Source organism: Panthera leo, chromosome A2, assembly GCF_018350215.1.
Source record: "Panthera leo isolate Ple1 chromosome A2, P.leo_Ple1_pat1.1, whole genome shotgun sequence".
Classification (NCBI taxonomy): domain Eukaryota; kingdom Metazoa; phylum Chordata; class Mammalia; order Carnivora; family Felidae; genus Panthera; species Panthera leo.
The window spans coordinates 23662266-23687578 of NC_056680.1; the positions used below are offsets into that span (position 1 = coordinate 23662266).

The 25313-nt window shown below is 42.7% G+C and overlaps 1 protein-coding gene across 1 annotated transcript in view; it reads right to left on the reverse strand.

Moving 5' to 3' along the window:
* Positions 1–25313, reverse strand: part of ERC2 (ELKS/RAB6-interacting/CAST family member 2) — a 792499-nt gene that overhangs the window by 30531 nt on the left and 736655 nt on the right. Inside the window, exon 17 of the mRNA XM_042929693.1 lies at positions 4302–4383. The gene's annotated coding sequence lies outside the window, so the exon portion shown is untranslated. The remainder of the gene's footprint in view (positions 1–4301; positions 4384–25313) is intronic.

Below are 25313 nucleotides of genomic sequence, written 5' to 3' on the forward strand. Positions count from 1 at the left end.
CCCCACTAGACTATAAAATCAAAAGAAACTGATCTGTATATACAGCACAGTCCCTGGCACAACGTAGGTGCTAATTACATATTTGTAGAATTAATTTAAAAAGAAGAATAATGAAGATACTAGATAGTAGTAGTTGTCTGTGGGCTGGGCGTCAGGCTAAGAATTTGACATACATTATCTCAAAGGCTCCTCCAATCCCACACGTTAGTGACTATTATTTTCCCCATTTTATTGATTATAAAACTAAGGTTCTGAAAGGTTAACCCTTCTAGGCTAAGGTCAGGAAGCTAACAAATGGCAGAAGCAATAATTGAACCCAATTCTGTTAGGCTTTTAACCCAGATTCTTCTTACTCCATTCAGTTCCTCCCACACAATGATCGCCCTTGTCCCAACCCAGACAGTGAGTCCGTTGGCTGAGGGCCCTGTTCCTTCCACAACAAAAGTCATCTTTTCTCTTTCTCCCTAACCATGTTTGTTCCTAGTGTCTGGAAATTGCTCTCACCTATAAAATCAGGATAATTTTCCATTGTCAACACACATCCCCACCTCCTCCATGGGGTTTTTGTGAGAAATAACTCCATTTGCAACCATTAATTAAGTTGTTAAAAGTACAAGTGGTTTTTTCTCCGTTTTTACATGGCTTCTCAAATGGTTAATGCTGATTTCTTTCTCGGTGCAAACACAAGGAGCTCATAACTTTTCAATGGATTATGAAAGTTATTCCCCCAGGGGCTCGGCAAGGCAGTCATCACTGGGCATAGCTTTGACATGACGTCAGTGAATTCAGTCCTTCCCGTGCTAATGGTGGTTCTTAATAATATTATTGGAATTATTATTACCTTCAATTAAAAGGTTGGCCATGAATGACTTACTACTTCAGAGAGATTCCCCAAAGAATCACATTAGAGTTCGCCGTCTTTTTGCCAAAGGGCACCATAAGAACAGGAACTGTAGTCCTTGCCCATCCCCCAAGTAAATACATTAATTAATAAATACGCAGCATTCAAATATTTTATGTTTTTGGCTGGTTACCAGGTTTTAAATTGACTTCCTTAAAGGTGGATAGGGCTGGCTAATCACTACCACTTTGTTTTAGAAACTAAAACAAAAAAAAAATCAAGAAAACTTGACATTTTTCCCTTCATTTTTACTCACCAAATTACATTAGAACAGTACAGCTACAACCTTCACAAAATGGCCCATCTCTTATCTTGCTGGAGACTGGGCAGCACAGGGGTTTCAAATACAATCTAAGGAATGGTCTCTAGTAAAAAGCACTTCTATTACATGTCCCTTGACAATACCTGTGGCTTGAGAACACCCTGGAGAAAGGCCTTCAAAGCCAGGCGAACTGCTCATTGGATTCAGGGTCAGTGAGCTGCCTGACTTGGCAAATAAGCTTAAAGCTGGAGGTAGTTCTCAAGGAAAAAGCTGGAACATGTAAGTTCACTCAAAAGGGGGCTTTGACTATGCCCAGAATCTGATGCTCAGACACCATGGAAATAGGTTAGCCACCTTTGGGGAGACTAGGTCCAGGTGCTAGGACAGAAACCCTACCTTCCTCCTCAGAAGTGGTGTGAGCATGTACCCAGACCAATTGGACAGAGATGAGATCTCAAGGGTATGAGGACAATTCTGGGTGGGTCCTAGGTGCAGAATTACATGGAGGGATCCTTGAAATCAGGAAATACAGTGAATTCATACCTAGGAGAAGAGGGAAGCTTAGGTGCCCACAGAAGGGAAAGGAAGCATAAACTGGGGCCAGAAAGGAAGAAGATGCTGGGACACAATGTCTGGTCCACAATGGACACACACATATATGCTAAATGAATGAACAAATGAATGAGTGATAGGGAGAGGCCTAACATTCTGCTTGGCCTAAAAGCTCTGTCAACTTAAACCCATGTCAGCGGAGAAAGAATATCCGTGTGTAGCACCTAGGTTAATTTCAATACTTATATTCAAGAATATGCTCCCTTGCTTTTAACCCAACCAAACCAAAGCCAACCAACTTGTGTGAATTTATGGTACTTTTGTTCCTGTGGGTGTATGTGTGTGTGTGTTTAATCTTTGTTTCTAATAAAATTACTTACTTAACCCCCTGGGATGCTTACGAGTTTATCAAGGGCAGGAAGCAGATGTTTTCACACTTGGACCCAGGGTGAGAGAGAAGAGGCAGTATATCATTCAGATGAGGAGGCAGACCACAGAGGGCTGGAGCCTTGAGGACAGTCACGTCAAACTGAGAGGAAGCAACTTTAGGAGGGCTGCCTGGGAAGTCCTACACTGCCTGATATTAAAAGATGCTACAATTCACAGGTCCTGTGTCTGCATTTTACCTCCCTTGGAGAAGAAATCCATGGCTGTGTTGGAGCAGCTAAGACTTGGCTTTGATTCTTTGTCTGCCTCCTTGGTGACAAACTTGGCCTCCCTGCTTCCTGGAGAGCCTGTTCCTTGTCCATCTGTCTTTGTCAATGAATGAGATTCCAGGTTTTTCAACAATGCTCCCATTCCAGGAATGGCTTTGCAGCCTGATTCTGCCCAAGTTTCTGACTGTTCTTGACACATGTTATTACTTTCTCTGCCATATCTTTCTAGAGATCCTACTTTATCCATACTCCTGGAAGGAGAAACCCCACAGACAGCTTGATCGGCCCTAACTTGCCAGAGTTGACTATACCAAGTGAGGACTCTTGCTTTAGGCAAATATATCTATAAGGATAGCCAGTCACCTGGAGCTTGCAGCCTAGTTCTGAGATTGACTAATGAGCTGCTTCCCCTAGGGATTGAGAAAGAGGGATTCCAAGGGACTGAGTAATTCCATGAAAAGGCTGTGGGGACACGTAGGCTATGGCAAGAGTATAATGAAGGTAGAGGGGACAGAACAGATGAGAAAATAGACAGGTATCCTGATTTTCCATTCTCCAGATCCAGTCTTGTGCTGCTCGGCTATACTTCCTGCCCTTCAACTCTGTGAGAGTCTCCTGCAGGTTTTCAACATGTCCCCTGCAGCAGATGCTCTCTTTACCTGCTCATCATTCAGGACAGATTCTTTCTGTAGCAGTATCTTGGTTTTTTTCTTTTTTCCTTCAAGGAATCACACCTCACCCATTGTAAGACCTTGGGCATGGAACATAACATAGGCCTAACTAAGCCAAAATATCCTATTTCTTACCCACACAGTGATATGTTCATGGATGGGAACGGGGCAAAAATTGGTGGGATGAGTTTCATCTGGGGACTTTTGCTGGAACTATTAAGGCAGTGAGGCTTCCATAGATACTTCTGGGATATCTATATTATTATATAAATATCTAAGGCTGTTAGCAGATGTTTTTTATCTTATGGTGAATATGTTAGTGGAAGTCTGCTAAAGAATGAAATATCTCTAGAGGAAAGCAAAACCAAGAGATGGTGACAGACAGAGTCCTAATGATTTTTTTTTAATCCCCTGAATCCAGCCATACCTGAAAACATTATATCTTGACTTTTCAGATACAAGGGTCAATATATTCCTATTCTCCTCTTTTAAAAAGTAGTTTGAATGGATACAAGATTACTGACTACTACATATTCCTTTTAGATTCACATAGCCTGGATAGGTCACTATTCTTTGCAGCACAGGAACCTTCCTTCTTAATCCTGTCCCCTTTTTTCTCCTACTACTTACCTTGTCAAGAAAAGCTGTTAAAAATGTATTTTTTCCCAAAGTAACTTTACTTTAAAAGATTTTATCCTTGTGAAGTTAAAATTTTAATTTCTCCTTAAATTTTTGTTAGGTCAACACAGAATTCAAAATTATATGTATATTTATACAATATTTTTCAATACGATCAAGGTGTTTTGATTAAAGGAGTGTTATTGGAGAGACATCAGAGAGAGTATTACCAAAGTAAAACTTGAGATTAGCAATTATCATAGACCTAGAATACAACTTTTCTTTTTATAAATAGAAAGCCAACCTAATATTACCTCAAATACTTCCTTGATATTGCTATTTCCTTCAGGACTGAGATTTTTCAAAATTGTATTCTGCCTCGAGGTAATCATTATGAGCATCAATTATCATCATGTGAATACAGAAGTCTGGTAAATACAATATTAGTGTTACAGTCTTGGGCAAGTGACTCAAACTCTCTGTGCTTCAGGTTTTTTTTTTTTTTACCTGTAAAATGAGGATAACAATAATTCCTACCTCACAGGGTTGTTGCAAAGATTAAACAAGTTGATACACATAAAACACTCAATAGGGTATCTGGCACAGGGTCAACTTTATTGCTATGATTATTTTCTCATTACCTTTCAACGTATTACTGGATGAATGTATCTTTGTAGAAATTGGTGGCTCCCATTTGTAGTAAAATTAGACTTTAGTCAGCATCTAATGTTGAAGAGAAAATATTTAGAGAAAAGTAAGTATTGAATTTTAAATAAAATTGAGACTCCCATCCAAGTCTGGGTGGCTCAGGTCACGATCTGATGGTTTGAAAGTTCGAGCCCTGCATCAGGCTCTGTGCTGACTATGTGGAGCCTGCTTGGGATTCTCTCTCTTTCTCTCTCCCTCTCTCTCTTCCCCTCCCCCACTCATACTTTCTCTCTCTCAAAATAAATAAACTTTAAATAAAATTGAGACTCTGAATTATAAATGCAAACCAGTTTTCACTATAAACATTAGGTCTCTGGGTTTCATGATACACAGAGAAAATAATGAGAGGTGAACTCACAAATGTCCTCTAGACTTTTGGATGCTGGAGTGGGCTAATAAGTGACCACAGAGATATAATGATAAGGAGCCTTTGGGGCCAGGATGAAGGGGGGTCAAAGAGATGCCCAAAGTAGGTCAGAGGGAGAGAGAGCAGCAGGAGCCCATATGCAGGCTCAGGTCTGGGCCAGGCAATTTCAGTTGCAGCATCAGTGAGCTGCCAATAGGCTGGTTGATCTTGGCAGGCCACTGAAGTCCCAAGTACCTCTATTTTACCATCTGTAAAAATGAGAGGAATAATAACACCTCCTGTTTCTTCAATTTAAAATGAACATAAAGAGAATGAGTAGCACTTCTAAAGTTAGGAGTTAGAACATTTAACTGTTCTACAACAAACATGCATTTCTTGTGTGGTAAAGAAAAACAGCTTTGTAAAAGTTACTTATTAAGGAAATAATTAGTGTAGTATGTGAACACACAGGGCTGACCTAATATTATAGGAAATGTGAGGGCTTGGACCTTAGAAAACGCTGATGTTTGAAATGCAAGATTAGTCACTTACTATGACCTGGAGCAAGTTACTGAACTTTTCTCAAGGCTCAGTTTGTGTGTGTGTTAAAGTTAGGACAATATTGTACTCAATGGGAGGACTGTCAGCAACAAAAAAAGATAAAATATATAAAGTGTTCTGGCACTTAGTAGGGGTGTGTGTGTGTGTGTGTGTGTGTGTGTGTGTGAGAGAGAGAGAGAGAGAGAGAGAGAGAGAGAGAGAGAGAGAGAGAGAAATAATACATGACCGGGACATGGGGTGTAGACCAAGGCTATTAAATCTATGACCTAGTATCTATGATCCATGGTAGGCATCAAGAAGGTCGGTGAACCCCTTGAAATTTATTTTGTGCCTGTGGATTTTCTAGAAAGACAATCCTCAGTTATTATGTTTTCCATCCAAGGGTTCCATGAACTTGTAAAGGTTAAGCATGCCTACATAGATAAAGAGATAGACCGATGTATACTTTGCTCCCATGTTGCCCACTGCCCCTAATCTAATTCTGAGTGCATAAACAGTGGTTATCTAGAGCGAATCTCCCCCATGCAAATATACCAGGTTCTCCTTTATGGAGGAAAACTGGAACCTGGAAGAAACTATCCCTTTGACAGAGACCAAAATTTCATAGTAAATAGTAATAGTGGGGAAGAGATTTGGTACTTTATCTTTTTTTTTTTTTTTTTGAGAGAGAGAGAGAGAGAGAGAGAGAGAGAGAGAGAGAATGAGAATGAATCTCAGACAGGCTCCATGTTCAGTGCAGAGCCTGATGTGGGGCTCGGTCTCAGGATCTTGGGATCACGATCTTGGGATCACGATCTGAGCCAAAGCCAAGAGTTGGACACTCAACTGACTGAGCCACCCAGGTGCCCTGGCATTTTATCTTTAAAATTGAGGCTAAAATTTTTAGAAATTACTACATATATCTTATTTTTTATAAAATTTAGCTTACAATGCCAACAACTCACTAGTTTGCATAAAGAACAAAAAGTAAAATATGTGGATTTTTATTTGGCCTATTTCTTTTCCTAACCAGGTTGTACGAGTACATGATGTGACATCCTTTATACTTCCATGAGCACAGTTATAAAGAGGGTGGCATTCACAAACATATTCCAGACTTTTACCATTTTCCCAAGGATCTATTATAAGCCTCTAACATCCAGTCACTCACTGGGAAGCCCCTGGGCTGTGATCATGCTTACTGACTTTTCCTTTTTTAAACTGATAAGAAATTATCTTCATTTGTTAATAAATTTGCTTGTGACACAAACTTGGTTTCCAACATCACTTTCATCAACGTGATAAAATCTTGTGTCTTTTGAGAAATTTGCTTTTCATTTTTCATATGATATATAATCTATTTTCACTGTACTCTTGGATACTGGATAATCCAGAAAAGACAGATGTACAAAGAGCTGACTCTCAACACAGTGGGAGGCCCAGCATTAAATGGGGGAAGATGTCTAAATGAGCCTAATTTGATAAGTGGTCAATTATTTCATGAATGTTTTAATGTGATAGCAACTTTGGCTTTCCTATAATCTTTGAACCACCAGCTTCAGAGAGTAAATTTTTAGATAAAGGGAATTTAAGGAAAACCCCTGGATAGTTAGTAGAAACTGGTACCAAGTTGGTGAAGGGACAAAAAGGCCCTTTCAATGCTTCCTCCCATAAAAGCCATGTTGTGCATAGTGACTGATGAGGGAGAAAGAATACATTTCAGGCAAGTGTATGTTATATAAACCCCTTTAGGATCGGTCCATGAACTCCTGTCTAGTGGAAAATGAGGCCCACATTCCAAACCAATTTCACAAACCCCCCGCCTCCCCGACTTTGTTAATAACAACTCATTTTTACATAGGGGGTTGCCTATTCTGCAATTGTGTTATAGTGAATTTTTGCTTATTGTGTTTCTGGATAATAAGGTGTGCCTGTGTTCTCTTCTCACATATCAGTTTGCAGAAAGTAATTGCCCTGCAATTCTTAACCCAACCCCTTCATGCATTCCTTTCTGCATTGTTCTAGTTCGTTGTGTCTGTGTTGTCACCTGAGAGCTGATCTTCCTTGACTGAAGTCCATTCGAGGAGCACCTTTATCCTTCAAGATGTCTGGTGCAAAGATGGGCTGTTTTGACTGAACTAACAAAACATGTAGAGAACATCTTTTCCCAAAGTACTCTTGTGTTGCTTCCCCAAGAAAAGTCAGTATGTAAAATAAAACTGGTGGTATTCAGACTCATGACTTGGGTTTTTTTTTTTTTTTTTTTTTTGGTGGAGGGGGTAGGAGTGTTACTTTATAAATATAACCCAAAGAATAATGATATTAATATTTGCTCATTTTTTAACCAACATCTTATGATGTGCGAGACACTGTTAGGCATTTTATAATACATATTCTATTTTAATCCTTATAATAACCCTCCCTGTATGGGTTTTATTTTTCTTCTGTAGAATGAAAGTTCCATATAGGCAAGTATTTTTCTCTTTTTGTTTATTGTTGCATCCCTGATGCCTAGAACAGTGCCTGGAATACAGCAGGCACCCAATCAATATTTGTTGAATAATGAATGAATCCCCGTTTTCAGATAAAGAAACTGAGCCACAAGGAGGCCAATTATAAGCAATTTGCTGAAGGGCATGGAGGTGATAAGGGATAAATGATATTTCAAACAAAATCTAATACCAAAACCCAGGGTCTTAAAAGATATGCTCTCTCCTCCATTCAATACATACACATCCACTCCCACAGTGACACCCACAAACACACACTGATACCCACCCGCACTTAGACACACACATGCAGAGGCTGCCCCAGCTTGTCCACTCCCTCAGCAAATCACTGGCCAATTGCTGAAGGGACAAAAACCCAACCTCCCTCATCCCAAGTCTGTCCTCCTCCAACAAAAGTCCTCCGTGGGCTCTTCTGTCCACAGTTCTCACTAGTTTGTGGTGACCTCCTTGCCCAGTTCTCATTCCCTGTGTCACCACCCCCGCCCCCTGAAGACTTTTAATTATAACCACCACACAGTCTATACTGTCAGGGAGAGAGCCTGTTTGGCAACAGCTGCGAAAGCTGAACTAAGTTATTTAGGGATTAATCCACTGCTGAATGTAGTCTTACAAGTATGGCTTTGGGGGAAAAAAGATAAAAGGAGCTAATGCCGTTCGTATAAATGTGAACTTATATACAACACAGACGCAGGCACACCCACAAGTACGTGGACTAAAAGTTAAAATATGATTATCAAAGGATAAGAAGGACTTACAACTGTAATGTAAAACATTAAGAAATATGTCCCAGCTTTCTGTGTTCTGGAGGGATACAAGTGTGCTCTCAGCCAAGGAGAGGAGGGAAAAAAGAGAGATAGCAAATTGAAATATCTTTAGGCAGACTTAAACATAGCTTCAGAGATTATAATTCAGATCAAGGCTAGAGCTCCATTTCAACATTCCTTGACTGCTAGTAATATAACAAAGGCCTGCAAATTGGGAGGTACGTCCGCTTGGGTAGGGATGCTTATCTGATCTCAGCCCATCTTTCTTCATGTTTCAATCCCAGAACAGCTGCCCTCCTCTTGGTGAGAAATTCAGCAATGGCAGCCGAAAACCCAGCAGGCCAAAAAAAGCACAGCTGACTGAGACCCAGTTGAGGCAGCTCCCCCACCCCGGATGTGTGTGCCCTCTGCTGGGTGGAGTAGATGTGGGCTGCTGCTGGGACATCTCAGGAGACTGCTGGCAGGAAGCTGCCACGCCCCACAGTAAGGTAGTGCTCACTGGTCCCCCGGTGGGAGGGGGTGGCAGGACAGTGACAGACAACGTGACCTTAAGAAGATGGTGGCTCAAAAGGGGCTTGGCTGCTTTGCCACATGTCCAGGCAGATTTCCTGAAGCTGGGGGGGTGAGATGGGGGGGGGTATCTTTTCCTAACGTGCTCATTCATTTACTTACTCGTTTGTTTGCTCATTCACGTTCCATTCATTCAAATGTTAACAAAGCAATGCAGTGCATCAGTCATATGCACAGACTTGGAGGACAGATTTGGGTGGGACTTCCAGCCCTCACATGTACTGGCTGTGAGACTTTGGGGGGGAGTTACCTGACCAAACTTCAGTATCCTCACCTGTACAGTAGAAATGATAACAGTGCCCACACCTCATAGGGCTGCTGCTAGGAGACTATGAGTTAGTTCCAGATAAAGATCTTTACATACTTCCTGGAGCATAGTAAGTGCTCAACAAATAGCAAACATTAGGATGAGGACGGCAGTCATGTCAGAGTCATCAAAGATCTCTTACACAGGCTGTTGCCTCCTACGGCACCTTGCATGGTGCTGACAAGCAGAAAAAGCTTACATAGTAGTAACAAGATAAAATGTAAAAAGTAAGTAAGTCCTTAGGGAAAGTTCCAGAGAGAGCCCCAGAGAGAAAGAGAGACCACTGGACCTAGAGTTTCTCTACCAAAGAAGGATATCACTATCCCACTGTCTAGGTGTAGAGACGTGGCTGCTGCAGTCTGGGCACCTTCTAAGGGGCTGGAGCATACAAAGGGCTCCCAGTAGGTCAAAAGGAGAGAAGCTGTTTCTGCTGTCATGCTCCTTCAAAAGATAGCCTTTGTGGGTCACTGGAGGGAGGCAGAAGAGAGGGGGTGAAAGTGGGGTGGGGAGGGGGACACATACTACCAAGACACTGAACAACTTGTTGCTCTGTGTTGTTGAACAAGGCTGAGCAAGGCCATGAATGGAGGCTCCCTTTCATCTCTAATATCTCAGAACTTCAGGCTCATCTGAAAGGCCAGCTCCCTGAGAATGTCCTGAGGAACACAAGTTCTACAAGGTGTCCTCCTCAAAAGCATTCCAGGGCCACATACATAAGTACATTTGTGACACGCATCAGACTATACCTCCCTCTTAGAGTCTGAGTGCTCATTAGCATAGTAAAGGCTCTGAGAAGTCCTACAACAATCTGCTTAGCTTAGTTTAGTTCAAAATTATTCAAAATAGTTATTTAATAATACCTATGTCCCAATCCTCTCATTTCATATATAAAGGAGGAGTGTAGGTCTACAATGAAGAAGAGGCTTTCTCAACATCAAACCACACAGTCAGAGAAGAGCTAAATCTGATTTCTAGTTCTGGTGAAGAAGTCTTTGCCTTCCTCCTCCTTTCTCCATGGAGCCAGGACACCCCTGGTATGTGCCACTGCTCCTCGAAGTAGGTGGTGACGATGCTGACATTGCTGTCAAGCAGAAGTCATTCAAAGTGACTGCCTTATAACACAGTGCTAACAACAAATCTTAAAAGCCCACTCTGAAATGTCCAGCAGGGAACAGATTGTAAATCCCAGTTTTTGGAAGACATGCAAGTGGGTAAGGAAGCAGGGGAAAAGCACAGGATTCAGTATCCCAGGATGTCCACTGCCAGAGCTGGCCACATGCACTGAGTCACAGAGCCTCAGTTTCCTCATTGAGAAACAAAAGGATTATCTTTGAGTTCTATTTGTGATTCCAGAGAAGAAATTCTTGGTAGAATACAGGTTGACTACATGGTGTTCTGGGGAGCCCCAAATCTACCATTGCAACTCTTACCCCCCTCCCCACCCTTGGTGATTGTTATGCTTCTCTGCCTCCTCACATAGCACAGCATCCCCTGCTCAAAATCCTCCCAAGACTCTCTAGTTGTCCAGGAAGAACACTCAGCCTACTTTCGCTGGTCTGCATACCTACGTACTTACCTGTGTACTTAGCTGCTGCCTGCCTCTCCAGTATCATCTCTTACCACCTTCCCTTTCCCACCTGATCACTTCTACCCTGGCTTCCTGCTGCTGGCTCCCTCAGCTCTGGTGTCACATTCCTCCATCAGCCTTTTGGACAATTTTATCTGAGGCAGCATCCTCACCCTTATGCTTTTAAATTACCTGCTTAATTTCTGACTCCTCCCAAGAGAATGTAAAACCCTGGAGGGCAGAGTATTGTTTGTTTACTGCTCTATACTACTGCTTGTTTAGGCACAAAGACTGGCAAAAAGAAGGTGGCTGGTAAATTTCAGTGAAGTGAAGTGAAGTGAAGTGGAGTGAAGCGAATGAATGGATGGATTCTTTGCCAAGAAAAAGATGGCTCACCCTTTTAAGATGCAGGTGAAATAAAACTGTCTGAATTCTCAGGCAGAACTGAAAAGCTACCTGCTTTGTTTTCCCAAAGCCCTTTTTGCTTGCCTCTCAGAGGACAATGAATGCAACTCTGTCCTCTCTGCTTTCAGGGCACACATCTGCTTTGAGGGCAGGGACCAGTGTGTTGTCCTGTAAGTCCTAGGCCTCCTGCAGGTCCTCCACAGTGCTTAGAGAATTAATGAATTGCTCTTCTAGAACCCAAACATCTCTGTATTCACACAATCAAGGGTTTGCTTCCTCTCCAGGAAAGATAAGCCAGAGGAGTTTTAAAGCCTACGTTTAAACTGTTTACAACTCCGTGTCCGTGTGTGTGTCCCCCAAGAGAAAGATCATCTGGAAGCCACGTGGTCTAGTGGAAGGAGCATTTAGTGGGAGCCTTGCATCTTGGGTTCTACTCTCAGGCCTTGCTTGAGCTGGCCCATTCACCTCCCTGAAGCTTTGCTATCTTGTTATTAGAGGGGAAGGGGTTGAAAAGCCTGAAATCTGAACACCCTCCTAGTCCTTACTTGCTTTGCCTTTGTGGCTCAGTCCTCCATATTCTCCCTCTAAACAGCCCATACATGTGATGTGATAATGGCCATGTCTGATAAGGGTAGCCAAACAAGCATTTTGCTAAGAAAAATGTTATGTTAAAAAAAAAAAACACCCCAAGTCATCCATTCTGCTCTAATTGGTGTTTTAATTCAGACTGCATCTGCCATGCACAAGCTTGTCCCAAATGAGGGGACTTACAAATTTGCTAAGGGTTCAGGACTTCCCACAGATTGCAAAAAAGTCAGAATCACAGCAGCTCCAAAGCTCCAAACCCTATTGCATTTCATTCTACCCAGCCCTGCAGATGAGCTTCAAAGCCTGCTTGGTCAGCAAACATTTCTGCTGGCCTGGAAAAGCTCTGCAGTTCTTCCCAGCCATTCCCTACTAGGACTGGGACACCAAAGCAATGAAGAGTGGGGATAAGCCATTTTCCATTCCTGTGAACATTTCAGGGCCTGGAGCCTGCCTTCTTTCAGATTCCATGGACCTTTGCTAATTTGTATGACAGCTTCAATGTAAATAGGACACATCTGCATGGGTTAAAAAAATAGCCACTCATTGTAAAGGGCAGTGCACTGTGTTTATTTATTATCTACAACTGGAAATCAGGTTCTGTTTCTGGTCTAGGACAGCTGATGGTTTGCGACAACCTCCAAGGCATTTTGGAATAGTTTTAGTTGACTATTGACTTTAAAAAGCATTTTATGCTCATTTTATTTTCCATGATTCTTTCTCAACTACCCAGCTGGGAGAAGAAAATGAGCATCTATAAAGGCGGATATTTACAGTATGCATATCTCATGTACCTCATGAGGCATACACACCTGACAGATGTCAGCTGTCTGGTGATGACCACACTCCTCTTCATAGTATTAATAACGCCTATTTGCTGGGCAGGTACTTAGTGCCAAGTAAGGGCTTCATGGACCTTCTCTCCTTTCGTCCTCTCAATCACCTTAGGAAGCACATGTCAGCATTTTGCTCAGAAATGAGGAAAGTGAGGCACAGAGAGAATTAAGCACACTAAGACTATAATACTGGAAAGCACTGGGATTGGATTTGAGTCCACAGCCTATGTTCTTAAGCATCTTAGCATCCTGTAGTAGCCTCACACTTAGCTACCAAGCTGGGCTACCAGTCAAGGAATACAAAGGAGTCTAAAGTTAAATCTGGGTGGGTGGGTAAAGGAAATTTATTTTATTTTATTTTATTTTATTTTAATATTTATTTACTTTTGAGACAGAGAGAGACAGAGCATGAAGCGGGGAGGGTCAGACAGAGAGGAAGACACAGAATCTGAGACAGGCTCCAGGTTCCGAGCTGTCAGCACAGAGCCTGACGCGGGGCTCGAACTCATGGACTGCGAGATCATGACCTGAGTCGAAGTCGGATGCTCAACCGACTGAGCCACCCAGGCGCCCCAAGGAAATTTATTTTAAAAAGAGGTATAAACTCAGGTTTGAAAAACACTTCTTTAGTTTCAGTTCAGAAGGATGTTTTTAGTTTTACTCAATTATCTCTCCTGAAATTGATAAACTTTATACACACACGTCCCATGTATATGTATACATCCAAAATCACTATTTCTATAGTTATTTTTTTATGAATTCCTCTATCATTCACCTAAATTCTATTGAATTCAACAGGTAAGATAATAAAAGATTATGCCTACCAGTAATAATGATGACAGACCAGCAAGTAACATTTTTGGTTATTTATCACAGCCTGAAAATGTAGGAAGAAATATGAGAAGTCATCTTGAAAATTGTAACAAGTTATTGTAATCTGTCAAAAGAGCACCATAAAACAATGACAAAGATAATACTGATGTGGAAAGATGTCCAAACTACATGAAGTGCAAATCAGGGAGTTATACAATAATTTACATAATACAAACTCATTTCTTATGAAAATGTGTGTGTGTGTGCATGTGTGTGTGTGTGTGTGTGTGTGTGTGTGTGCATGCATATGTCTATAAGAATCTCTGGAAGGGCACAGAGTCAGTGGATTTAGGGATGTTGATGAGGGAACTTCCACTTTTCACTTCAAGCATTTCTGGTATGTCTAACTTTTTATGAGCATGTATTTTTAATTTAAATAGCAATAAAGATGACATTTAAAAGCACTCCCAGCCAGCTGACACAGGCAGCCCAGGTCACCACTGGTGTGCTCTCCATGGTGGTTCCTGCCATCGAGGCCACATCTGCTCTCCCAGGTCATCTACCTGCTAGCCCCTCTCTGTCTTGGAAAGCCCACACCATCTCAGAATACCAGGGATGGCGAAATCAGCTAAAATGCCCCGAGCATCTTTCTGTGTGATTCTTCAGCTACTCAGGTCTCCCTCCTTTTCATCCTCTTCCTGGCTACATGTCCTCATGGCCTTACCCTCTGCATGCAGCAAGGGCAAAGTTGCCAGGAACTGCTAGCACCCCAGACAAGGGTGCTGAACTAGTCATCTTGATGAGGAAGGCTTACTCCAAGCCAGCTGGTCAAGAGGACATTAAAGGAATGCACAGATCTCAGCTCCTCCAGTCAAGCAACCCTCTAGGCTCGAGTACCCCCTTTGCTCTTGGCCTGTCCAACTGGCCCACTTATGCTAAGCTCTGGTGTGAAAAGCTCGCATGCTTGGTTTTTCAGAAGGTGCGCTGCCCAGCCGATCTGCAGGACACACATCAGGTGCCGGGTGGCAGCAGCTGCCAATCAGACGGCTTTTCTGCGTGAGCCTACTTCCCCCGAGCTTTGAGAACGCGGTTTCCAATCTGACTTTCATGTTTCAGGGCTGAAGTTTCAAGGACGCATCTGGACAAAATATGCTTTCCATGTAGGCCAATTTATTTATTTATTGCTTATGACATTGTACTTGGCAGCTAAGGAGATATAAAACAATTTGAACCACTCTGCAGAAAACGGTTGCAGAGTTGCCACTGGAGACCCCAGTGGAAGATAATGGAGGAGAATGGAATCTCGCAGATCTTTCTGTAATTGACAGGCAGAGCCTCAGAGGCAAGCGCGGCCAGCGGGCATTCCTGTTAGGAGCTCACTTACATCTCTTTCCAGCCTCAACTCCTGCTTTGGCACAAGCAGGAGACCAGAGGCATGTGTTGGAAGCCTCATCTGACAGGACAAATGAAGCCAGTCTGAGGGCTTTTGCCATTCACCCCTCATCACTGGGGCAGATGGAATGTTTTAAAGGGTCTCTTGAACACTTGCTAATGCAGTGGCTAATGCTGACTGCTTCCTTCGGCCCTTCTCCTGCTGACACTGTCTGTGTCCAACTGCTGATGCTAGTCTGCCTTTGCCTGAGGACATCTACAGCTCCCCAAGGCCCACCCTACACAGGCTTGTGGCAGGTGAGGAGTGTGAAGATATTGATGCCCTGGGGGAGCAGCCCTCAGCCAGTGACTGATGGGAGAGAGTATATACATACCCCAGCTCTCTCACCTTCCTTCTCTAGGTAGGTCTCTGAGTTCTGTGTCCTACACTGGCTCCCAGAGGTTCCCTGCAGGATTAAGCTCCTAAGAGTCACCAGTTCCTCATAGTGGTGATTCCCTTTATTGGCTGCCTTCCCATCCCTGTCCCACTCCCCCACTGCCCTATTAATGTTTCCAGGGATCTGTCACTTCCTCTCTCTCTCCACCACTCACTCTGCTTTCTGGGTACCCCAAACATCAACATACCAGCTTGGCACTTCTTTTTTCAGTACTGAGACTCATTGGTCTGCTTGGGTCACGTGCCCATCCCTGAACCAATCACTATGGCCCAAGGGATGGCTCCCTTGGGGAGTGATGGGAGTCTGGGGGCAGAGGATTCTGATTGGCTGACTTGAGTCATGTGCCCATACCCAACACAGTGTGGGCTGCTGGTATCAGAAGAGGGGGATGTGGGGGAGACAGATTATGGGCAAACCAAAGCAGTGCTTAGTAGCCATACACTGCAGGCAGTAGCAGGCACTGAATGAATTTCACACAGTTGCTCATGCAAAATCTCTCTCCCCTGTTGCAGTTACAGTGAAAAGAAGAGGATGGAAAGACCATCACCATGTAAGTGGATCTGAGTAACCTGACTTATCAGCCTGAGACAAGGCTTAGCCATGGGGCGGGGTGGGGGGGGGGGGGGGAAGGGGCAGAGTCGGTCATAGTAGCCACACAGGTGTTTAACCAAGCAAGTGCTGCTAAGTCCCAAACCCACAGGCTTTTCTCAGGGTCCAGTCCCAGCTGACTGGCAGCCCTGACATGACACGTCAAAGCCAAGTGTCAGGATACCTGTCAAGACATCACAGCACCTCAGGGCATATGGGGTGGGAAGTTTATAGCTGCACTGACCCTTCTCCAAACACACAGAGCAACCTGCACCTTCCACCTTCAACAGAAAAGCCACTCTTCCCTGCAGAAAACAAGGGCACAGGGAAAAAAGTGAACATTTCAAACTGTGTATCATTTCCTGTTTAGTAAGGGATTGGGACAAAAGCAAACTTTTGTTCTTTGGTCAGCATACTCAAAACAGCCAACAGGAGTCACCTGTTCTGAAAGCCCCAAGTTGCCCATCCATAGGGGTGCTCTTGGCTGCCTCAACACAGCAGAAAGATGTGCTTCCAGGCTGATCCCCTACTCCCCAGGCCTTCCACAAATTACAAATTATAACCCCATCTCACCTCCACAGACACTCTGGCGTGTCAGCCCAGAACGATACTTGGATGACGATTTAGCCAAGTCAGGCCTGGCTGTCATCCTAGACTCCCTCCCGTCCACAACCAAATACTGTTGGCTCTCCCTCCCAGATATCTCTGGAATCCAGCTGCCTCTCTCCATCTCTAATCCTACCCTTCCTTTATACATACCACACTTCTCTAGCTGCCGAACAGTATCCCTGTATCCACTCGCTCTCCTCCATCCATTCTTGACCATTCCATCAGAGGGATCCTTCTAAAGCATCCACATCTGAATATGTCTCTGCTCAGCTTTTTCTTTCAATGGTTTCCCTTATAATAAAGTTCACACTTGTTAAACAGTAGAAAGTCTTTCTGACTTCAGTCCTTGCTGATATCTTCAGCCTCATCATCCTTTGCCATTCTGACTCTTTGCTGTCTATACTCCAGATATATTTATGAATATATGTGTATGTTTCTAGACCAGATCTATATTATGATATTCCTTTTATTTGGAACATTCCCCTCTACCCCATATTTTCCTGGCTGCCTTCTACCTTTCCTTTAGGCTCCAATTTAGAGGCCACTCTTTCTGGTTTCTAAATCTGGATTTGGCACCTCTTCCATATATTCTCATGGCATCCGGTACCTCCTCTATCTCAGCATCTTTTGTACCAGCCTGCAATTACTTGCTTATCCATTCTTTCTCTAGCCTGGAAGATTCATGAATATGGAGGTTGCCTTATTCATCACTGTACCCTCAGCTTCCAGTGCAAACTGGCACATGAGAGAAGCTCAGTTCATATGTGTTAAGTGTTTAAATATGTGATGGAACGAACGCGAGGGGTCTTGCATGCTCAGACTTTCCATTAGCTGAATTTGAGGTCACACTTTCTGCACAGACAACTGAGATCAAATCAGCGTACTGCCCCCCCACCCTGAGATAAAATGTCAGTTATGCCCCATATTTGTTTCACTTGATACTCCTTTTGGCTCCTGATGTTTATGTTCAAGGTATAAAAATGTCTCCATCACAACTTTCACCTCTAGAATTGAGTGCCTGGTGCAGGGAAGAGAGCACAATCTTTAACACAATCTAGAGCAAGTGGACCTCCAAGGATTTGAAGAGAAATATAAGAGTGTGCACTGTGCTTTGGCTTCAAGAGTCTGGGTGTGGGGGATGGGCAGGAGTTTGTTTCCTTGACCATCCAACTTTGATTTTTTTTTCCTCCTTGCTCAGCATATGATGGTGTAGTATTCCAAGGGCATTAAAACAAAGTCAAGAGGTTTTATGTGACAAAAGGAATTCTTGGATGTGAATGTTTAGCAAGAGTTTAAATATTAGTGATTTTGCCTATGGAAGCATATTAATTGCAGGGGTGGTGGTGGTATACACCACTGTGAAATACAGTGTTCCTGTGTGTACATTTGGGTGTGATGTTCCATAGATAAGGGGTTGAGTCCAGCCCTGTCATTTAGAAGCCGTGTGATTCCTTCCCAGGTACATAACCTCTCTGAGGCCCAGTTATCTCATCTATAAAACTGTATAATAATAAACGCACCAACTCTTGCAGGGCCATTTGTAAAGAACAAGGTAGGGAATGCACCAGAACACCTCACACCTATCACATGTAAGCATTTAGAAAATGCGAGCTAATCTTCATATTATAACACTGGACCCTGCCCTGCTTCAGATGTTAGGAAATAAGAAACACCAGCCTGCCCTATGGGTCTATTTCTGCTATGCCCAACACATAGACATTGGTTCAATCCCTGTATTCATTTTTTATTGTTGTCATGACACATTACTGTATATTTAGCAGATTAAAAAATCCACTTATTACCTGTCTGTTCTGGGTCTCCCAAGACCAAAATCAAGATGTTGGTAAAGCTGCTGTCTTCTCTAGAGGTCTGGCATTAATCTACTTCCAAGCTCATTCAAATCCTTGGCAGTATTCAGTTCCATGTAGTTGCAGGACTTTCCTTGGTGGCTGTCTGCTAGGACTCATACTTAGCTTCTAGAGGCCTCCTGTATTCTATGGCTCGTGGCCCATTCCCTCCATCTTCAAAATCTCTCATACCTCTGACCTCTCCTTCCGCCTCACCTCTCCTTTCTCTTTCCTCTTCCACTATATTTCTCTGATTCTTCTGCTTTTCTCTTCTACTTACTTTAAGGTCCTGTGTCATTGCATTGGGTCCACCTGGATGACCTAGGATACATCCCTTATTCAAGATCAGCTGACTAGTTACCTTAGTTCCATCTGCAAAGTGCCTTCACCCAGTGTCTGCATTAGTGTTTGACTGAATACCCAAGAGTGGGAGTCTTGGGGAGATGTCTATGGATTTTGCTTACCATACCCTGTTAGTTTTACTTTAAAAATCTGCTTCAAAATCCATGTCAACACAGCACACACACTAGGTGTTTAGTTCTGGCTGTTTTGTGAAGTTGGCTCAACTAGGAAGAAAAACATGAGGAAGTTCTTTTCAAAAAGAATAGCCGACCTCCTTGCCCAAGAGACTAACTATTCTGTTCAGTATGGAGTTTTAAATCCATTTATCAGGGAAACTCCCTTTATTCTTCTCTTTTCCACTTTCTGCCCAATAAAATACATACTATTTTAAGGTATTTAAATATTGTAGCTCTAAGGTTTTTAATCTACGATGCTCAACTCCAGCTTTCAAATGTCAGCCAGCAGTGTCCAAACATAGGAGACTCTTGGGCAATCCGGAATTAATTCAAACAAGACAGCGTGGGCTGAGAAACTTGAGATTCAGGTTGGAATGTATTTGCCAATTGGCAACTGATCCCATTCTCATCAGCTTACTAAACCCATTTGATGTAGAAAATTAAAATTCTGGGTCTCTATTCTACAGAAATACTTGTAACTATGCAAAGACATATACACAAAATTGTTTACCACGGTCTTGTTTGTCATAACAAAAATGGCAAACAATCTAAATACCCACCAAATGTGACTAGTTAAATAAACTTTGGCAGGAGAATTCCATGGAATATTGCTATAGCTATTCGAAAAGAATGAGGTAAATTCATATGTACCTAAATGGAAAGCTTAGCAAGGCATACTTATGTGAAAAATGCAAATCACAGAAGAATCTGTATAATATGATCTAGTTTGTATTAGAAATGAACTTTGTAAATGTACATATATTTTGCAAATGCATACAAAGGGCACATCTGCCAATGGATTAGTGTATGCTGCTTCTGGGGATAAGTGCGGAGTTGGGGGGTAGAGGGAAAGGGGCATTCAGGTTTTAAGCTGCTTACTTCAGTATAGCTTAAATCTTTTACAATGAGAAATGAATCATGAATTAACTGTAGACTAGAAAAATTGGGTGAAATATACCAGGTTAGACTTACCACTGAGAAGTAGGGGCATGTAGGACTTCTACAAATGGGACCTGAGAAATGGTCTTATTTGAAAGTGTTTCAGAAATCAAAGCCTGCCAAAGTGCTAAAACAAATAGTCTCTGAGCATTTCAGCTGGAAATTCCATGCTTATTTTTTGTGTTTTTGTTTGAAAATTTTTTAATGTTTATTCATTTATTTTGAGAGAGAGAGAGTGTATGAGCAGGGCAAGGACAGAGAGAGAGACACAGAATCCGAAACAGGCTCCAGGCTCCGAGTTGTCAGCACAGAGCCCAATGTGGGACTTGAACCCATGAACTGTGAGATCATGAGATCATGACCTGAGCCAAAGTCAGACTCTTGACCCACTGAGCCACCCAGGTGCTCCTGGAAATCCCATGCTTATTAATTGCTACAGTAGAGTAAAGCATAAAACAGGCTGGACAAGAGAAGATAGTTTCTAGATAACGTGGCCTTCCACAGACCTGGCACATAGTAGGAGCTCAATAAATACTTGAAGAATACAACACATGGCACTATTCAATTTGGGGAAGTATGTTACCTGCCTTTGATTAAGTCAATCTTACTAAAACTGTAGTGGACATATATATCAGATTTAACCTAATCTCAAGAATGGATGGACAGAAGGGAAATGATTCTATTATAGAATATAGGCAAGGAAGATCTGGACTACAGGCAATCCTGATGTACTTTAAAATAAAACAAACCAAAGAACCCCTTGCAAAACCAGATTCTCACTCTATGCAGCCCCCAAGGATAAAGCTCTTACAACATGCATGCCAGAGTAGTCCGAGAAGAAAGGGCTCAGAAGAGGAGGAAGTTCGCCATAATTCCTATCCCTCCATCTGTGGAGTTCAGGGGCTGGAATAAATGATTATTAAACTCCCTCCCAGTACCCACCTTCCTGAAACCTGTAAGTGGCTGCTCTGGTGGCCAAGTAGCTTCAAAGGAGCTGGAATCTGTTCCCTTAGCTTCAAAGGAAGAGAGCCTTGGAGTTGCATGTCAAACATCAGAGTAAACCTAAGCCTAGCCCTCACTTTCTCTGCAGATCACCAGTCAGGAGCTGAGCTGCAGGAGTCAATGTGGCCCCTTCGTTCTGAAGGGCCAGTTGGGAAGGGAGGCAGAATGTGGTGAAATGTCATGCATGCCAAGGTCTCAAGCACAAAACTCTGCATTATTTGTAGCTCTTAAAAAGTCTTTTTTTTTTTTTACTTTTACTCTTTTATTCTGTTATAGCCATAACTTCACTTGGACTTTATCAATATTTAAGAAGTGACTAAGTAAATAAATACATAAAGTGAACATGAGAAACACACTGGCCCCTGGACTCCAAGCCGGGGAATTCAGGGAACCCCATTTCTGGAGATGTAAGCATACTTTTTGCTGCTCTTGGCTTGTTTCTGCCAACAACTGAACAACATTTTGTAGTGTGACTATCCTGCGAGCCATCAACTTGTTTCTAAATTGTACCAGATGCTCATGCTCTAACTCAACTTCATGTTTCCATCAAATTTTTATGTTTTGATGATGTACACCCTTGCCATTCAAAGTGTGGTCCGCACACCAGCAGCATTTACATTGCCTGGGAGTAGAGTTGCCAGATAAAATATAGGAAATTCAAATTTAACTGGGCATCCATCTTTTTTTCCCTCTCTAAATCTGGCAACCCTACCTGAAAGTCTGTTAGAAATGCAGAATCTCAGGCTCCACCCAGAACTGAGGAATCAGAATCTGCCTTTAATAAGATTCTGGGTGGTTGTAAAATCCAAGAGGAGCTAGTCTACTTGGCTCCTGCAATTTTAACCTTTTACTTTTAGGTCCTGCTGCAAGTTCTGATCTCACATCTGCATCAAATGCAGATGAAAAGAGTAATCCTTCAACAAGGTTGGTTTGTGTGTCTCCCTCATTGGACAGTTTTAGAATGTATTCTATTTGCAAATATATGCATTTTTCAACCTGGGCACACAGGGCACCCCACTTTCAACCACTGATCAGCCAGAGCTGGTCCTTCGGGCTGAATCCCATCACTCCAGAGGAGACGCCAGGCTGTGTTAATTGCTTGCTGGGTGGTGGGGAGGAGGGGCGGGGTTACCATCTCTCCTTTGATCAGGAGGGAGAAGTAATGGTTTTACTTACATCCTGCTTTGTCTCTGCACAGGCTGAAAGCCTGAGGATCCATTTCAGGCTCTCTCTTTCTTCCTAGTATTCTGTTACTGCCTACATACCGCGGCCCAGGGCTTCAGGGGGGAAAACCAAACGCTCTTTGTGGTACACCCACATGACAGGCTTCAAAATGGAAACAATATTTAAGTTAAACCTGGAAGATCAAGTTTGCTCAAATCTTGCAACACAGGGAGCTTTTGAAAACTTCAGCAGCAGGTCTGTGTTTGATGGGGAGAGGCGAGCAGGGATGGAGAAGTAAGGCCCTGTTAACAGACGATGAATACACACAGAAATCAACAATTCCCTTTCTTCCTGATAAATAGTGAGGATGATAACAATGCACCTAGACAGAACCCCTAGAATTTCAAGGTGTCTTGACAGCTACTCTCTTCTTCAGTCTGTGGAATAAATTTTTTAGGGAAGGGGTGAAGGTAGTCATCATTAGCCCCACAGGACAGAGAAGATGCAACCAAGTAAACAAGTTTTAAAAGTAAAACAAAACAAAACAAAACAGACATTTTCTGACTCCTAAAATAGTTCTTTATCCTGTTCTTAGAGGTTCATTTTTGGTCTCCCCAAACTACTCAGACTTCAATAATCCCTCCTGGGAGTTCAGAGCTACAAGAAACCTTAAAAAGATTCACAGAATCCTTGTATGGGTTGAATCACATGCCTTCAAAATTTGTATGTTTAAGCCTTCCCCTCCCCCCGTAACTCAGAATGTGACTGTATTGGAAAATAGGGTCATTACAGATAGAAGTGGTTAAGATGAGGACTTATTGGAACCCAAATCCAACATGGTTGGCATCCTTATAAAAAGGAGAATATTGGACACAGACATGCCCACTCAGGGAGACAGCTCTGTAAAGATCAAGGTGGAGGCCAGGTGATGCATCTCTAAGCCAAGGAATGCTACAGATTTCCAGCAAACCAACATAAGCTGAGGGAGAGTCATGGAAGAGATTCTGTGTCATAGCCCTCAGAAGGGACCAACCCTGCTGACCCCTTGACTCCTAGCTTCCAGAACTGTGGAACAATCAATTTCTGTTGTTTAAGCCACCCAGCTTGGGGTACTTTTTTACAGTAGCCCTGACAAACTAATATAAATCCTAAGTTGGAAAGTGCCATCTTGGCACTCATGCTGATGCCATGCACTGGGCAGAGGCTTCACGTGGATCATCTCAAAGCCTCCTCACATCAAATCTGGGAGGTAGGGACAAGCACTGAGGAAGCTGAGTCTCACAGAGGCTGAGCTCCTCAATCGAGATGACACAGCTAGCACATGGCCATGTTGGATCAACACTTGGGCAGTCTGAGTCCAGATCCTTAACCACTAAACATCACAACCTCAAGTGCAGTGGCCAGGAAAACTGATTCGCATCTAATCAGCCCTTTCAGTATGCATGACAGGCACTTTTAGGAACTCCTAACACACCATGAGGTAGAAATGAACATTGCCTATGTTTTGTAGAAGAAGAAGTGGAAACCAGGAAGTTAAATGACTGGCCCAAGGTCACATAGCTCATCGGTGGTGGAGCTGAGGTTTGAACCACGTCTCTGAACTTATTAGCAAGAGCCAAAAGAGCTCAGATTTGTGTGTTCCTTTCGACACCAACATCTTCGCCCTCTCATGTCACCACGCAGATGCCATCATCCTGTCTTTCCATGCACCACGCACACCCTGTCATGCCCTTTTTCTATATCTTAATACACGCACACATGGGCATTTTCAGAGAGTTAATTTCCCTTCCCTCCCTCCACATAAGCTCTGCTTCCTCCAAGTAGTGCAGAAGGTGGCTTCATGGCTGTCAAGTCTATGAAATTGCTTTAGCCTATGTTTAAACTCTGATAATGTTCTAAGTCAATTCCAAGAATTCTCCTGGGTCACCCATTTAGAGTGCATCTGGATGTAGAGCAGTGGTTCTCAGCCAAGGGCAATTTTGCCCCCACTGTGGCAAAAAGGACACTCTGGAGTCCTTTTTGGTTGTCACAGCAGGAGCACAGGGATGCTACTGGTACCTGGCAAGTAGAGACCAGGGATTCTGCTAAACATCCTACCTTGCACAGTTACACAACAAAGCAGTATCCAGCACCAAATGTTAATACTGCTGAGGGTGAGAATTCCTGCATAGAGTGTGTCCTCCAGAGACAAACTGCCCATGTACAAATTCCAGCTCCACTGCTTATTCGTTCTGCAACCTGGGGAAATTTTCTTAACTTTCTAGGGTCTGGTGTTCTTATCTTCAAAATGAGACTAATAATAATAATAATAATACCCACATTCTGGGTTTGTTTGGGGAGAGGTAGGGTGCAATGAGTTAGTACATGACAATGTGTTAAGTCAAGTACCTGGCACGCTGTAAGTACTCTGGATAGTCACCCTTATTATTTCCAAAGCTGGAATTTGGGTGTCTGACCACGGGGCTTCAGTAGCTGCTGCTCAAATGTACTATTCTATAATTTTAGCTGAGGTAGGCAGTGCTGGATTTATGAATGTGTGACTCGGGCACTTACCATATGCACAAATGAAATGGCAAGCTGCGGTATAGAAGGAAGTTCCCTTGTTGCAAAAGTAAAATCAGGCAGAATAAATTATTTAGGGCATCCTCTCTGAAACCTTCAAAAGTATTCAGAAATTCCCTTTGGAATCTTCTCAAAGGTCTCCATTTATCTATGCAACTAGCATTTACATTACTTTGACAAGACGCCAGACACTACATGGTTTAATGGATTTAATCCTCAAAACAACTTCATGAGATGGGCACTGCCTTCTCTTGTTCTTTTTAAACAAAACCACCTCTAAAGTATCAGAACCCAAGATCAATCACTGCCTCATTAAGTTTTCATTCAATATTATTGCTTTTCCTCTTACATTACGGCTATCATCTCCTGGTTGTCTCCCAACCTTCTCTGTAAGGATAGGAATTTTAGCAACATGACATAGGCTTTTGTGAGTTAGTTTGGGCACCTACCACCCTGTTTAACATACACAGTAAAGGTTCACCCTATGTGAAAGTTTCCTACGAAACCTTTTCTAAACCAAAATGGTGTAAGGCAAAGAAGCAATTAACATTAATTTATACAGCAACTATTTTAGCCTTCCCAGACCCCCAAAATAACCTCTCTTAAGTTTTTCTGATACCTTAGGACACATGTTGCTAACAGAT